The following is a 17953-nucleotide window of genomic DNA, read 5'->3' as shown; positions in this document are numbered from 1 at the left end:
CTACGAAGTGGTTCCTTCATCTTCGGAATCAAATCAAAGTCACAAGGACTTAAGTCCGGGAAGTATGGTGGATGGTACAGTACTTCCCAGTCACATCGACCGAATAGAGCAGCCACAGCTTGCGCTTTATACGCCCGCACATTGTCGTGCAAAATGATGGGTGAGTTGCTCAGAAAGTGTAGCGGCTTCTTTCGCAAAGCTGGTCGCAGAGGATGCTCCAAAAACGTACAGTAATACTACTTAACTCCTTGTGACTTTTATTTGATTCCGAAGATGAAGGAACCACTTTGTGGCATTCACTTCAGAACTGTTCCAGAGATTCGACAGGCAGTAGACCGCTCCATTCGCATCATCAACAGACCGTGCTCTGCTAACGGTATACAGCGCCTTCCAAATCGCTGGCAACGGGTTCTACACAACGCTGGTGACTACTTTGAAGGACAGTAACAGGTGCAAACATGTAACTCTTTTTTGTCGGTTGTGAATAAATAGCTGCCACTATTTAAGTTCCAACCCTCGTACATAAATGATATGGTGGACAGGGTGAGCAGCGATCTTCGGTCGTTTGCTGATGATACTGCGGTGGACGGGAAGGTGTTTTAGATGAACGACTGTAAGATGATACGGGATGACTTAGACAAAATTTCTAGTTGGTGTGATGAATGACAGAAAAAAAAAGAAACCAGTTACATTCGGATACAGCACTAGTAGTGTCCTACTTGACACAGTCACGCCGCTTAAATATATGAGCGTAACGTTGCAAAGCGAGGTGGAAAGAGCATATGAGTGAGGACTGTGGTAGGTAAGGTGAATTGTTCACTTCGGTTTTTTGGGAGAGTTTTGGGACAGCCTGGTTCATCTGTTAAGGAGACCGCATATAGGTCGCTACCGCGACCTATTCTTCAGTTCTGCTCGAGAGTTTGTGCTCTGCACCAGGTCAAATTAAAGGAAGACATCGAAGCAATTCAGAGGCGGACCGATACATTTGTTACCGGTAGGTTTTCTGGTAACGTATCATTGTATGGGAGGGTAAGCAAGGCAAAGTGTGTAGTGTTCAAGAGAATTGATAGAGAGTTGATAGAGTAGACATCCATACGATATATAGGGTGGAGAGTATAGGTCGGATCAAGGCTCTATGGGTACAGAAGATGGTGAAGGCACAGAATCCTCATTTTCGGTCAGTTGTAGTTTTGTAGCTTCACTCTCTTTCTGTTGGATGGTTGGTAGGTGCGATTTCCTGCTAGTTTACGGTCAAGGGTTAGTTTGAGATATTTTACTGAGTTTATTAGATGGGATAAGTTAGAAGTCAGGGAAGTGGAAACTACATGTGGTTCGTCCTGTAATTAATGCCTTGGTTTTGGAAGGATTAAAATCAAGGGTCATTTGGTTGCTTCACTGATGTGAGCCGGGCGAGATGGATCTGGGGGAAGGGTAGACATATCTGGAGAGTGGGACAGAGGGTCTGGTAGGCGGTGTCGTCGATATGCTGGATAAGATGGACAGGAGGTAGAGGTTTGAGCATTTCCGCAGCGTAACGGAAATATAGTAGTGGATAGAGGAGAGAACCCTGATGCACACCTGCAGTAGGATAGAAGATACAGGAATTACTATTGTTAATGGTGACAAAAGATGGACGTCTAGACAGAAAGGAACCAATTAGAGACATATCGTTAATCGGAAGTGTATATGTCTGGAATTCGAAGAGTATACCGGAATGCCATTCATGCTCGTACGTCTTTTGTAGCACAAGGGATATAAAAACGGCGGATTTGCAATTATCAGCTAATTTAAGAGAAGAGTTAGAAACAGGAGATAGTCATCAAAAGAGACATTAGGACGGAACCCACACTGGTTTATGGGTAGATGGTTACGGGTGCGTTGAAAGAGAATGGATTCAAAGATCTTACTAAATACTTAGGTAATGAGGCAGCAGTAGTCTAGTTGCACTAGAGGACTTATTGGGTTTTCGGAAAAGTGGGATTCTAAAGGTACTTCACGGTTCAAGATATTAGCCTGTATAGACGATAGTGTTTAAAGAGTTGTAAGGGTTGCTAGAAAGGAAGCAGGGCATTCTTTAAGATGTCTGTAGGTAACTCAGTCGTGGCCAGGAGCAGTGGAGAGCTTGTTTAATCTCGTGTATGGTGAATGTTGTGTTTTTGTGTCTGTTCAAATGGTTCAAATGGCTCTGAGCACTATGCGACTTAACTTCTGAGGTCATCAGTCGCCTAGAACTTAAAACTAATTAAACCTAAGTAACCTAAGGACATCACACACATCCATGCCCGAGGCAGGATTCGAACCTGCGATCGTAGCAGTCCCGCGGTTCCGGACTGAGCGCCTAGAACCGCTAGACCACCGCGGCCGGCTTTGTGTCTGTGCTATGTTGTCTAAGTACTGGAAACCTGGGGCGAGGGGTAAAGCAATTGTAGCTATATTTCATAGACTGTTGGGAATAAAGAGTAGTCGAAAACAGGATCATCAAAAATTGCGAACACTAGGCTCGAATTCGGGAGAACGGCGGTCCAAAGCTGGGTTCGGCCATCCAGATTTACGTGTTTCGTGATTTCCCTAAATCGCTCCAGGCAAATACCAGGATGGTTCCTATGAAAGGACAAAGCCGATTTCATCCCCCATCCTTGACACAGTCCGAAATTGTGGTCCGTCTCTAATGACCTCGATGCCGACGGGACGTTAAACCAAGTCTTCCGCCATCCTTCCAAGAATTGCAAAGATGTCGGAGAGACAGGATAGAAAGTCATTAGGTTTGGTGTGGTTGTAAGGTAGTGGATGGTAATCGTGGAGTCGAGAGTAACAAGGTTCATTGAGTTGTTGCCTGTGAGCTGGTGAAACATCGAGCAGTTTACAGAAAGTGCAGCGTTAAGTTTGGTGCAAACTTGGTGACGATTCCGCCGTTGCTTGGCGTTTAGTAGGTTTCTAATGTGTGCTGTAATTTTTACCGGAGGCGTGAGAATGTATGCTAGTCACGAACCTGAAGGAAGAACTAGTATAATCGACGGGGTTCTCGGAGGCGGAGTAGAGCACGTGGAGGAAGATTGGGGAGGTTAGGGCAGATAGGTTTGGTTGGGATTGGGAGGAAATGACGTCTACCAAAGTCTGCTGTGTAAAGCAAGCTGCACGGGAGACATCATGAGCACATGGGAAGGTTATTGGGTTTAAACACATTCACCGTGAGCAATCTTAGGTCGGACGATAATAACCGCATTACTCAGCTCCGTAAAACTATAATCAGTGCCATGGCAACTAAGCCATTTATTGCAGGCTTCTTAAACAAAAAAAGTAGGTATCACATATTCATTGCAGAAAAGCTGCGTATTATCGAAATACACTTGGCGAATCAGCAGAAACCGTAAGCTGTAAAGTTTCATTACGAGGGTAAGTCAATTATTATCCGCAAAATAGTAATCATAGGAAACTTACAAGAGCATCATTTTTTGATATAGCCTCTTTACGTTTCAACGCACTTGGTCCATCGTTGTACAAGCTTCCTGATGTCCTCGTAAAAGAAGGTTCTCGGTTGAGCTGCGAGACAGGAATGCACCGCTTCTTTTACTACTTCGTCCGAGGCAAATCGACGGCCCCTTAATGCCTGTTTGAGTGGACCAAACAAGTGATAGAAGGGGCAAAATCGGGACTATATGGGGGATGATCCAGTACTTCAAATTTGAGTTTCTGGAGCGTTTCAGCAGTGTGGGCAGCAGTATGCGGACGGGCATTGCCGTGCAACAACACCTTAGACAGCAATCCTCGGCGTTTGCTTCGAATTGCAGGCTTTAGCCTGGCAGTAAGCATCTCACTGTAACGTACACTGCTTATTGTTATGCCTTTTCCCCATAATGTTCCAGTACTGGACCTTGTGCGTCCCAAAAAATCGTAAACATCAGTTTTCCTGCGGACGATTGGGTCTTGAACTGTTTCTTACACGGCGAATTTGGATGTTTCCATTCCATGCTCTGCCGTTTGCTCTCCGGCTCGTAATGATGGGTCCAAGTTTCGTCACCAGTAATTATCCTGTGTAAGAAGTTGTCCCCTTCGTTACCATAGCGATCCAAATGTTTTTTGCAGATGTCCAAGCTCGTTTGTTTATGCAACTGTGTGAGTTCTTTTGGGACCCATCTTGCACAAACTTTATGAAACCCATTTCTGTTATGGATGATTTAGTAGGCAGAACCGTGACTCATTTGCAGACGATGTGTCGCTTCGTCAATAGGTAATCGTCTGTCTAAGGGAATAATTTCACGTAAACGATCAATGGTTTCTTCATTTGTGGCGGTAAACGGTCGTCCGGCTCCTTCATCGTGCATAACACTTGTGCGACCATTTCGGAATTTTTCAGTTCATTCATAGACACTCCGTTGTGGCAGAACACTGTTTCCGTACTGTACCGAAAGTCTTCGATGAATTTCGGCCGCTGATATGCCTTCCGACCACAAAAAACGCATCACTGAACGTTGGTTTTCTTTGGTGGAAATAGACAGCGGAGCAGCCACGATTAACAGCACGGCAGCGATAACGAAACTAACCTAGCAGCTTGAAAATTGCAAATATGTAAAAACAAATAAACAAAGCATGCGTCATCAACGTAAAACGACAGACCTACCAAAATAAACAAAAGTGTAAGTAAACTGCGGATGATAATTGACTTATCCCCGTAGATTGCTTGTACTACGAGTAGTAACTGTAGCGAGATGGCGTTGATGTTTGCTTACGATGGTCTATCGCTTTAGCTACACGGCGACGTCAGGAGAGGAATCGCTTGCTTTGGTACAGTTCGTAAAAAAGTAGGACTTCCTCGTCACAAAGTTGTTATCGTAAAAAAAAGAAAAACGTCTTATTGACGGATGTAGCATTTGTAAACTCGCGAGAGTTGGCAATCCGCAGCCGTCAGATGAAACGAATACTGAATGCCATGCCGCGTTCTGGCAAGCATGGAACTTGGATTTCCCAAGGCAACAATAAGGTGTGTTGCTCGGCAACGGCTGCATACGAAGCCTTACAACCTACAGCTGCCGAAAGCGCTGCATCCTGGAAACAAGAACAAACCGTGTGCTTTGCGTGCTGCAACAGTGGTACGTAAGCGAGAGAGGTTTCTCGCACCGCTCAGTATCATCGGACGGCGCAAATTTTCATCTGTCAGGTAGGCTCAAACGGTGTAAGGTAAGAATCTGGCTGTTTGAAGTTCCTAGCTTATTCGTTGAACACTGAAGGAACTTAGCGAAGCCGGCCACTGTGACCGTGCGGTTCTAGGCACTTCAGTCGGGAACCGCACTGCTGCTACGGTCGCAGGTTCGAATCCTGCCTCGGGCATGGATGTGTGTGATGTCCTTAGGTTAGTCAGGTTTAAGTAGTTCTAAGTCTAGGGGACTGATGACCTCAATAGTTAAGTCCCATAGTGCTTAGAGCTATCTGAACCATTTGAAACTTAGAAAAACTGATAATGTTTTGTAGCGCTGTCTCTAGTAAATTTTGGGAACCTCACAGCTTTGGCATGTTGTGAATACTATTACTTACCCAAGTGCAACAAGATTCAGTGAAGTTCGTGTACTATGCAAAGGGGGTCAGGAGGAATGTTCGTTACGAGTCGTCGGCTTTGGCCGATGACGTAACGACAATGGCTGATGTCACGTTTTTGTGCATATATTCAGTTTTCATGTTAGTTGACGAAGCCAACGAAAGTGAAAAAAAAACAAAAACAAAAGAAAACTGGTAGTGGTGACACACTGATCTGTAGCTTTGCCCTAGGTACGGCTTATGTTGGATTGGAAAGTAACAGTTTGGCTGCGAGTTGACGAAGCCAACGAATGTGTTACTAAAAAAAGTCTACTTGTAGTGACAGACAGATCTGTAGCTTTGCCCGAGATCTAGGTGAGGTTGGAAGATGACAGACTGCTTGTGAGTTGGCGAGGCCAACGAATACGATACTGTAAAAGAAAAACCTAGTTGTTGTGACAGACTGATCTGTAGCTTACTCTGAAAAAATCGGCAGTCGACATACTGTTTACGGCGTTTGTCGCATGTTTTCTATTCACTACTCAAAGCCGACAACTCGTATCGAACATTCTCCTATATCTTCTCAAGTGCCTACACTTGTAACCAATCTGCAACAATCGAAACGCTCACGATATTTCGGGGAGAGCATAATTGTCAATGGAAATTAAGCATGAACACCAGGCTTCCACGACCATAATAAATTTGAAATAAAGAGAAATCGTTTTGGGAATTATGCCACGTTTTTTTGAAACGATAGACAAGTATTTAGATATACGTACGCTAGTGTGTGAATTGATTTGGTGACGAAGAGATGCAAAAGCTACAGATGCAAAAGTACCGTGAAATGATTGCCGTCGCTGCGGGAACATTGTAATTTGGGCTCTTTATCAATGCATTCAGTGTACGCATATATGAGATGCATATTGGCCATTTCTTCATCAGTAAACCTATCAATACCGCTGTGTATCACTGTTGACTTACAAATAACGCTGCCGGAAAAATAAACCTGATTCAAAACCGAGCAGGGCTGTATGCAAAGTTGAGGGCGGAGAGTAAAGTGGACATTACTGCTGTCAGTAACAAGTACCGTGACTGAATGGTGCAAGTTTGATTCCAAACAAGATAGACGGCGCATACTATCCATATTTTCACTATTGTGCAGATATTTTCGGTGCTATACAGATCCAAAGTTAGAGGGGTGGGGTTGGGGGTCTTGGGGTGGAAACCAAACGAAATTCAATTGCAATTTGGAATATTGTTAAAAATAAAACAGAGCAACTGAGGGCACAGGTAGACTGTATTTCTATCAAACTCAATGAAAAGTTTATTAACAAAAAGTCAGAAGTAGAAAATATTTTTAATAATCATTTTTAATGTTGTAGAGAAGATAGGATTCAGCTGTTCATTAGAAAATGCAAGGCTATACATGGAAGATGCAATACCAGTGCAATATGATAAAATTGAAATTCAACCGACCATCTCCTGCTGAAGTTTGGAAAACAATAATTTCACTCAAAATAAAACCTCGCATGGAAGTGACGGCATTTCCATCAGAGTACTAAAAGGTTCTTCCCAAGGCTAAGTAGGATTCTCAGCCATAAATGCAGGGCTCACTGAAACAGGGCATTTTTCTGCAGGTCATTTTTCTGGACAGATTGAAGTATGCTATTGTTGAACCACTGCATAAAAAGGGGGATAGGACTGATGCCAACAACTACCACGCAGTCTCACTTCTGACAGCTCTATCTAAAATTCTTGAAAAAGTAATGTATTCATGAGTAGCTACACAGGTTTGTAAAAGTGAAGCATTAACATAACGTCAGTTTGGTTTTCAGAAAGGCTTTACAACAGAAAATGCTATTTATATGCTTTCACGGGTCAAATATTGACTGCTCCGAATAACTGAGCATAACGCACTAGGATTTTTTGTGCTCTTTCAAATGCTTTCGACTGTGTGAATCATGAAATTCTTCCAGATAAATTTAAGTATTGCGGTATGAGTGGGACAGTGTACAAATGGGTTAATTCATATTTAACTGGAAGACTGTAGAAGGTTGAAATTAATGGTACAGATAGTCTGTAAAAATCAGCAGAGTTCTCTGACTGGGTAGGTATCAAGAACGGTGTCCCACAGGGTTCGGTCTTGGGTCACTTATTGTCCTTAATGTGCCACTCTAGATTTGTGAAGACGCAAAGCTAGCTCTTTTTGCTTATGATACAGTAATCACACAATAAAAGTTAGTTGAAGAAATGGTAAACCATGTCTTTCGAAAATTATTAAGTGCTTCTCTGCAAACGGATTCTCAATAAATTACGAGGAAACACGGTATATACAGTTGTATATAGTAAATGGAGTAACTTCATTGATAAATACAGATTTTGAACGGAAGTTGTTTGCTTAGGCAGAATATTCAAAATTTCTGGGTGTGTGTATTGATGAGAAATTGAGTTGGAAGAAACACACTGATGATCTGCTGAAACGTCTGAGTTCAGCTACTTATGGTATCAGGGTTATTGCAGATTTTGGTGATAAGTGCATCATTAAATTAGACAACTATGCCTATTTTCATTCACTGCTTGTGTATGTCATCACATTTTGGGGTAATTCATCATTAAGAGAAAAAGTGTTTATTGCACAAAAGTGTGTAATCAGAATAACGGCTGGACCCCACCCAAGATGACCTTGCAGATATTTGTTTAAGGGGCTATGGATATTCACAGTACCTTCACAATACATATATTCACTTACGAAAGTTGTTATTAATAACCCATCCCAATTCAAAAGTAATAGCTAAGTGCATAGCTGTAACACTAGAAGAAAACATGATCTTCACTATTCTGGGGTTAAATCTGATTTTAGCACAGAAAGTGGTTAATTATGTTGTGACAAAAGTATTTCATCATTTACTAAGTAGCATTAAGAGACTGACAGATACCCAATAAGCATTTAAAACCAAATTAAAAGAATTTCTGAATGACAGCTTCTTCTACCAATAGACGAACTTTTAGATGTGAAGTAGTAATTGTATATATATATATGCAGGGTGGTCCATTGATAGTGATCGGGCCAAATATCTCACGAAATAAGCATCAAACGAAGAAAACTACAAAGAACGAAATTCGTCTAGCTTGAAGAGGGAAACCAGATGGCGCTATGGTTGACCCACTAGATGGCGCTGCCATAGGTCAAACGGATATCAACTGCGTTTTTATAAATAGGAATAATACGTAAAGAAATATGAATGTTTTAGTTGGACCACTTTTTTCGCTTTGTGATAGATGGCGCTGTAAAAGTCACAAACGTGTAAGTACGTGGTATCACGCAACATTCCGCCAGTGCGGATGGTATTTGCTTCGTGATACGTTACCCGTGTTAAAATGGAACGTTTACCAATTGCGGAAAAGGTCGATATCGTGTTGAGGTATGGATATTGTGATCAAAATGACCACCGGGCGTGTGCTGTGTATGCTGCTCGGTATCCTGGACGACATCATCCAAGTGTCCGGACCGTTCGCCGGATAGTTACGTCATTTCAGGAAACCGGAAGTGTTCAGCCATATGTGAAATGTCAACCACAATCTGCAACAAATGATGATGCCCAAGTAAGTGTTTTAGCTGCTGCCGCAGCTAATCTGCACATCAGTAGCAGACAAATTGGGCGAGAATCGGAAATCTCAAAAACGTCTGTGTAGAGAATGCTACATCAACATCGATTGTACCCGTACCATATTTCTATGCACCAGGAATTGCATGGCGACGACTTTGAACGTCGTGTACAGTTCTGCCACTGGGCACAAGAGAAATTACGGGACGATAACAGATTTTTTGCATGCATTCTATTTGGCGACGAAGCGTCATTCACCAACAGTGGTAATGTAAATCGGCATAATATGCACTACTGTGCAACGGAAAATCCACGATGGCTGTGACAAGTGGAACATCAGCGACCTTGCGGGTTAATGTGTGGTGCGGCATTATGGGAGGAAGAATAATTGGCCACCATTTTATCGATGGCAATCTAAATGGTGCAATGTATGCTGATTTCCTACGTAATGTTCTACCGATGTTACTACAAGATGTTTCATTGCATGACGGAATGGCGATGTACTTCCAACATAATGGATGTCCGGCACATAGCTCGCGTGCGGTTGAAGCGGTATTGAATAGCATATTTCATGAGAGGTGGATTGCTCGGCGAAGCACCATACCATGGCCCGCACGTTCACCGGATCTTGACGTCCCCTGATTTCTTTCTGTGGGGAAAGTTGAAGGATATTTGCTATCGTGATCCACCGACAACGCCTGACAACATGCGTCAGCGCATTGTCAATGGATGTGCGAACATTACGGAAGGCGAACTACTCGCTGTTGAGAGGAATGTCGTTATACGTATTGCCAAATGCATTGAGGTTGACGGACATCATTTTGAGCATTTATTGCATTAATGTGGTGTTTACAGGTAATCACGCTGTATCAGCATGCGTTTTCAGAAATGATAAGTTCAGAAAGGTACATATATCACATTGGAACAACCGAAATAAAATGTTCAAACGTACCTACGTTCTGTAACTTAATTTAAAAAACCTACCTGTTACCAACTGTTCGTCTAAAATTGTGAGCCATATGTTTAAGACTATTACAGCGCCATCTACCACAAAGTGAAAAAAGTGGTCCAACTAAAACATTAATATTTCTTTACGCACTACACGAATGTGTAATAAAAAATGGGGGTTCCTATTTAAAAAAAAAAAACGCGGTTGACATCTGTTTGACCTATGGCAGCGCCATCTAGCGTGCCAACCATAGCGCCATCTGGTTTCCCCCTTGAAGCTAGAAAAGTTTCGTTCTTTGTAGTTTCTTCATTTGACGATTATTTCGTGAGATATTTGGCCCTGTCACGATTAATGGACCACCCTGTATATATCGTATAAAGAAACATTACGTTCAAGTGCCACGTTCCAAATCACTACAAAAGGTCGTATTCACCATCTATAGAACAAATATTAATGTAATGTAATGTACTTTGTAATGAGCTACCGGCGGCCATGGGTATCTTACACAAAAATAGCTGTGAAATATCTCTCAACAGACTCCGCTGGAGTTCTGGCTCACACCGTATGATTTAAAACCACTGAAATAAAGTGCGTGCGAGCCACATCCAGATTAGAAGGGTTCACACTTTGATGCAAGCAGTGTATAGTTTATCGGTAAAGTTTGCAGCACATTGCAGAAATACACCTTTCGAACGCTAACAGGCGTAGCAGAAATCACAGTAACAGCAATGCTGAATGTGACACAAAAAGTAATTTGAGAGTTCTGGCAACGGTTCTGTGGCATCTGTAGTGTTCGTCGTAGACAAGCACAAGATATAACCACATAAGAATCGATATCTGGCGTTAACTGTACAATGAAGTGCAATTATACCTAATGAGCACACATCTGCATCAGGAGTTGCATTTTACAGGCAGTGTATCGGAGTTTGTGATGTAATGGTTCTAACTTTATTTTATTCACATAAAGATAATGAAATTCATTTCCATTTCACCATTGAGCTTCTTTCAACAAAAACTGTAGTTGCAAATAAGTGAACAGTAATTTAATGAACATTATTTTGGATTGTCAATTTCAACACTTCTCCGTAGCTGAGTGGCTAGCGCCTGACTGACTTGCAGGGGATCCGCGTTCGATTCTCGGTACGACCAAGCATTTTTACTTCGTGGGTGGACTGGTCCGGGACGCACTCAGACTCGTCGAGTCCAACCGACGAGCTACTTGATCGATTAGCAGTGGTTCCACAGTCAAGAAATTCGACGACGACCTGTTGACTGGTGTGATAACCACATGTCCCTTCTTGTGGTGCATGTTGCTACTAGACCTATGAATGATCTGCATGTGAAGAACGTGACATTAATTAGTAATAGCGTAAAAAGTATCTCCTGTGCCCGGGTCTGTTGAAATTTGCGTGCATATATGATAAAGAAAAATGCGAGCATATCGCAGAATGCGACGACGACTGAATAAATTAGACTGGCAGTGAGGGGTCACTTTGCAGTCGTGCTTTGGGTTGGGTGTGCTGTGTACTCCAAAGAGAAAAATGGCCAGACGACAACGAATGTTGTTATGTAGAGTCTATGCCAGTCTGTCTGGAGTTAAGTACGAACTAATGGTTTTGATGAAGCATTGAAGTGTCATGTATAATCATATTGTCTGAAAGCTTTATTAATTAATAGTTCATTGTGAGCTGAAAACTTATTTGAATATAGAAGAATTATGGGGACAGTGTCTTGTGATTTCGTTGTGAGTTGTTTAAATGTAGAGCCTCACTTGTAGCTCCCTCCCCTCTGCAATTGAAAAACAAAGTCAGCGGTTGAATACGTGACACTACATGGCAGAACCACAAAATCAAGAGAAAACCAGACGGCGACCAGGAACGAGTAAAGACTTCGGATCTCGCAGTATATCGATCACATAAAATTAGCCCACAACAAGAAAAACACCTCACCGTCCATACCACATCCAATGACACCATAGCCGATCATGAAACGGGAGTCGGTGGGGAGCGATTTGCCCATCTAGGGCCAGGACGCGGAACGCTACCTTTACCTTTTAATTCTTGCACTTGGCGAAATTAATTTTGAGTCGCATATTATAGCTTTATGAATCAACAAATTAATTAAGAATAGTAATTAAATGATTACAGTATGTCCACTGTGGATGACAAACTGCGACTATGATTTAAACTGGCGGTTTAACTAATAATAAATAGATAAACACTCGCTTTTTTTACGATTTAATCAACAATGACCATGTTTCCGAGCCACTGGAGGCTCATCATCAGATGAAATGTTAGAAGAACATTATGTTGTGGTAGCTAGATGCAGTGCTGGTGCTGCTGGCGGAAATGACGGAAATTTAGTAATCGCTGACGAAACATTTACGAACCCAAAAGTGTTTTATGTTTTAGGTACTTACAGTGCATTGCCTTGTGATATTCATACCAGATCTCTTCAAATAATCAACACTTTTAAGCTATGTACAGAAATATACACAGTATTTAGCTCCACTTGGTTTTACACTGATCAGTGTATGTAAATCATCAGAGTTTGAAGTGTCTGTGACAGGGAAGACAGCTAGTACTGAGTATAGTGTTGTTCGTGAATAGTGTTTTTATCAGACCTGCTAACGTATATAAGGGGCGTGAAGAGCGTCAGATGTTGAATAATCATTGGGAAGAACACAGACATGCCAGTTATTTGTGTGGGACAGCGTTATTAGCACCTGACAGACTTAGTAAGGGGCCTCAATGTGAGTCTCCATTTCGCAAGCTGCTCGAATCGTGCAGTGTACAGATTTGTCGACCATAAAGATGTGACGGTGATCAGGTGTAGGACTGCATGGGAAAGTGAGGACACGCTTAGTCGTCTTCGAGGTTCCGGTCGACCACGTCTGACCATCACAAGGAAGGGTCGCCGTATTGTTCACCAAACACCTCATAACCAGAATGAGATTTTCACTCTGCAGCGGAGTGTGCGCTGCTATGAAACTTCCTGGCAGATTAAAACTGTGTGCCGACCGAGACTCGAACTCGGGACCAGGAGACGAAGTACTGGCAGAAGTAAAGCTGTGAGTACGGGGCGTGAGTCGTGCTTCGGTAGCTCAGTTGGTAGTGCACTTGCCCGCGAAAGGCAAAGGTCCCAAGTTCGAGTCTCGGTCGGGCACACAGTTTTAATCTGCCAGGAAGTTTCACCTCATAACCACTTGACATCTGCGCCTCCCTACCGACAACAGGTAATGGATTATCTGAATATTATATCTAGTCCAACATCATTGGTCGGGGACTAGCAACAGCTGGAATAGAGAATTACGATCCTATGCGTACACCGCCGTTATAATCGTACCACAAACGGCTGCATTGGAGTACTGCTGTGAGCTTGGACGCCTATGAATGGCATCGTAATGCGTTCAGCGATGAATCACGGTTGTGCACTATCCCGGATGACCATCGTGGCGAGTATAGTGATGCCCTGGGGAGAGGTTCCACACTTCTAATGTTTTGGAGAGGCATAGCGATGTTACTTCTGGCTTCACGGTTCGGGCAGCCATGGGTATGACTTGAGGTCACGACTGGTAGTGATTGAGTGAACTTTGACGGCACAAAGGTGTGATACGGATATCCTGCGTCCTCCTGTGTTTACGCTCATGTGTCAATGTCGTGGTGCCCACTTCTCAATAAACCAGTGCTCGTCCGTGCACGGCACGTGTCTCTACGAACTAGCTGCTTGATATTTAGGTGCTCCCGCGGGCAGCAAAATCCCCGCTCTATTGCCAGTATCCAGGAACCAGGAACCAGATGTAACGGTTGTGCTCCGACTTGTTCAAGGAGAGTATACAACGGCTCTATGACGCCCCTTCCAACCGGATCAATGCGTGCATCAGGGCAGAGGGGTGCAACGTCGTACTGATAAATGGGCTCATACTGCCAAGTTGTTCGCAATTTCGACTTGATATTGTAATCACTAGAATAACATCACATAACCTCTCACTCTCAGTCCGTGAAGTTCCATTTCGTTTCCTCGCTCGCTTCTACGTGCTTCACTTTTTTTTTTTTTAATTTGTGGTAAGGTCTTATGGGACCACACTCCTGAGGTCGTCGGTCCCTAAGCTTACACACTACTTAATGCAACTTTAACTTACGCTAAGGACGACACACACATTCATGCCCGAGCGAGGACTCGAACCTCCGACGGGGAGAGCAGCGAGGACCGTGACAAGGCGCCTAGACCGCTCGGCTACCCCACGCTGCCTCATTTGTATCAATCAGAACCGTAAGCCATTTAGACACCAACTATGCCTCGTGCCAAGTCCGTAGCATGAACTACGGGGAGTCAAAGATCCTTTCGTCCGCCTCCACAAACTGGAACTCCGTCAAAGAAGCACTCGAAATACGTGTAAATAACGATCTAATTAACATAGACGCAAGATCTGAACTTAGCAAGGCATGACAATCAGTATTGACGGTACTAAGTCATAGTCGGCCACAGACGAACGAATTCAACGAGATTTCACAGACGGGGAGTCGAAGTCAGGACACTTAAACTGGCACCAACCCTCTGCGCTCGCGCGCGCGCTGGGCCAACATTTCCGGAGGCGCTTTTTCCGCGTCGCAATAAGTACATAATATTTTGAATAGGAACCCATGGCTGGAAGCGTACTGTTTCCATTCTATGACGGATTAGGCGTGACGCAGAATAATTATCAGGTCACAGTTCGAAAGGAAACATAACGAAAAACCCGTTTGTCACATAAGCACATTTGTTTGTCGGTTAACACTTAAACATTAAGTGTTTACATTATTCTGCTTGGACCTAGGTTGTCTGTAACAGAACCCAGCATCAGCATCGCTTTCACTCCTTATGTTGGCTATTCAAGAAACGTCGTGTTAAATGTGTCTTCCGCCCTCCAGCGAGAGCGCAAGCGATGCTGGGTTCTGTTAAAGACAACGTAGGTCTAAATAGCCCGGAATTTCAACTTAGCGACGCGTGAGAACAAGTACTGGTGGACTAAGGTACCGTCGGCCTCATATTAACGAATCCAACCGGCCAACATAGACGGGGAATCGAAGGCAGGACATTTAAACTGGGAGAATACACAATGATGAGTTGCTATTTGCCGCCGCGCTTTTCCCGCGTCGCGCATTCGAAGACCATGGCCCATTTCTTTGGCTGGGACCTCTGAGTGTCAAAGTCCTCTACTTAAACTGTTTAGGAAGCAAACTGAGCAGCCCTCTTAGATTGTTTGCGGATGTCGCTGTCATTAACCGTCTTTTAAAGTCATCATATAATCAAAACTAATTGCAAAATAGTTTACAGAAATTATCTGTATGATGTGAAAAGTGGCAGTTTACTCTGAATAACTAAAATGTGAAGTCAGCAACTTGAGTACTAAAAGAAATCCTCTAAATTCCGACTACACGATAAATCACAGAAATCTAAAGGCTGTGAATTCAGGTAAATATGTAGGGATTACATTTACGAATAACTTAAATTGGAACGATCACATAGGTAATGTTGTGGGGAAAGCGAACCAAAATCTGCGATTCAATGGCAGAACATTTAGAAAATGTAACAGATCTGCTAAGTAGATTGCTCACACTACGCTTATCCGTGTCCTCTTGTGGAGTACTGCTGTGCAGTATGGGATCTGCCTCAGATAGGATTGATGGAGGACATCCAGACAGTTAAAAGAAAGGCACCTCATTTTGTATTATGGTGAAATGTGGGTATGAATGCCAGGGAAACGATACGCGAAGTGGGGTGCCAATTATTAAAACAGAGGCGTTTTTCCTTGCGGAAGGTCCTTTTAATAAAATTTCAGTCACTAATTTCCTCCTCCGAATCCGAAAATATTTTGTTGGCGTCCGCCCACATCGGGAGAAATTATCATAAAAATAAAATGTAAGAAACCAGGGTTCGCACGGAAAGATTTAAGTGTTCGTTTTTCCGCCGAGCTGTTTGAGGGCGGAACCATTTGCCAAGCACTTGATTTTGAAATGGAGACTAATCATGTGGATACACGAGGCTTTTTTTAAAAAAGTAAGTACCGGTTTGGAGTTAAAAAAGACGTACTAAGATATCTCAATAATTTTATTTTTACATGAAAGCCTGTACCTTAATCTACGCACTGACGTCATTACAGTCTGATTCTTACTTGTTTACGTTGTGTACTGAGTGTTTAAGATGCCTCCGATAATCGTGAGTTTCGCCGACTGTGAAATACGGGCTGTTATAAGATTTCTTAGTGCTAAAGGCCTAAAAGCAATCGATATTCATCGTGAGATGTATGCAGTTTACGGAGAAAACATTATGAGTGATGGAACGTTAAGAAAGTGGGTGAGAGCATTTAAAGATGGCCGCACAAATGTGCATGATGAACAACGGAGTGGGCGTCCTTCGGTCGGTAATGAAAGTTTGGTGCAGGAAGTGGACAACAAGTGAGAGAAAACAGACGCTTTACGATTTCCTCCTTGCGGGATGACTTTCCTAATGTTTATCGTAGTGATTAGTACGGCATTGTGACCGAGCACTTGAATTACCGAAAATTGTGCTCACGTTGGGTACCGAAAATGTTGACGGATTTGCACAAAACCAAACGCTGAGACAGTGCATTGACTTTCCTTGAGCGGTACCACAACGACGGTGATGATTTCTTAAGCCAAATTATTACGGGCGATGAAACATGGGTGTTTCGATGGGAAACTCTAGATCATCCTCCGTACAGCCCCGATCTTGCGCCCAGTGTCTACCATCTATTCCTGCACTTAAAGTAACACCCGGGCGGTTAGCGTCTTCAAGACGATGACGAAGTCAAAACAGTGGTGATGCAGTGGTTAACAAGTCAGGCGGCAGACTTCTATGAGAAGGGTATTCAAAACCTGGTACAACGTTATGACAAGTGCCTCAATATTGTCGGAAATTATGTAGAAAAGTAGATTAAGGTACAGGCTTTCATGAAAATTAAAATTATTTAGATATCTTAGCACGTCTTTTTTAAATTTCAAAACGGTACTTACTTAAAAACACGCCTTGCAGATGTAGATTCGTCTACGATGAGATTACAGCCCAATCCCTCGGCGCCTGCGATTTTCTAGCGAGCTAGCGCGTATGTTGGCGAGCAGCTGCGACAACACGCCAGTAAGCACTTGAAGATGACGAGCAGCTGTTTCGTTGAAATGCTGCGCAGCTTTCACAACATCATCCGGTGACACGCCCGTGAAGTACTGCTGAGGAGTGATGAAACACTCTTTTACAACACACATGTTTATTAAAGTAACTAAACAAAGAATGCTTCTAAAAGAGAACATCTTCACAACTTGATGACTGAAAACTGTATATCCTGGAAGATATCTCGAGGAAAAGGGAAGACAGTCCGACACTGTCCTACGAGGTGAGGAGCTAGTAGGCAGTCACTGGAAACCATGGCGGAGCGATGCCTCTTTAGCGGCTGTTGGAAGCTCACGGCGATAACGGCACGTCAACTCGGTGGGCAGCTGCAGCGGGCACGGCAGGAGCCGATGTCCGCGACGTGTCTGGCCTCCTCTGGGCCGAGCGCGGACCTACGTAGTCGCATGCAGGTTACGACGTGATACTACTTGAGCATATTACCGCGAGGACGTTAAAATTGTGTCCGCCAATCACAGCGTTCCGTGCTGCCGCTTACACACCACGTAGTGGCTAAGCTGGCGGCTCGACTGTATAGAAAGCCATGCTTCGTCTATTTACTAACAACCTCGTAGGTGAGTCAGGGGACTTACTTGGTCCCCTAAATTTGTGCGAAAGTCTGGTGGTCGAACTATTCGGGCGACAGACCTGTACATCCACAGTTATTAAGTAGGAGAAGTCTCAAACAGCAAGGTATTTGTCCGGAGTGTGCCCCTGTACGAAAGTA

This window comes from Schistocerca serialis, chromosome 5 (genome assembly GCF_023864345.2).
Source record: "Schistocerca serialis cubense isolate TAMUIC-IGC-003099 chromosome 5, iqSchSeri2.2, whole genome shotgun sequence".
NCBI classification, from domain to species: domain Eukaryota; kingdom Metazoa; phylum Arthropoda; class Insecta; order Orthoptera; family Acrididae; genus Schistocerca; species Schistocerca serialis.
The sequence above is the reverse complement of the archived record's forward strand: the minus strand, read 5'-3'. Positions refer to the sequence as shown.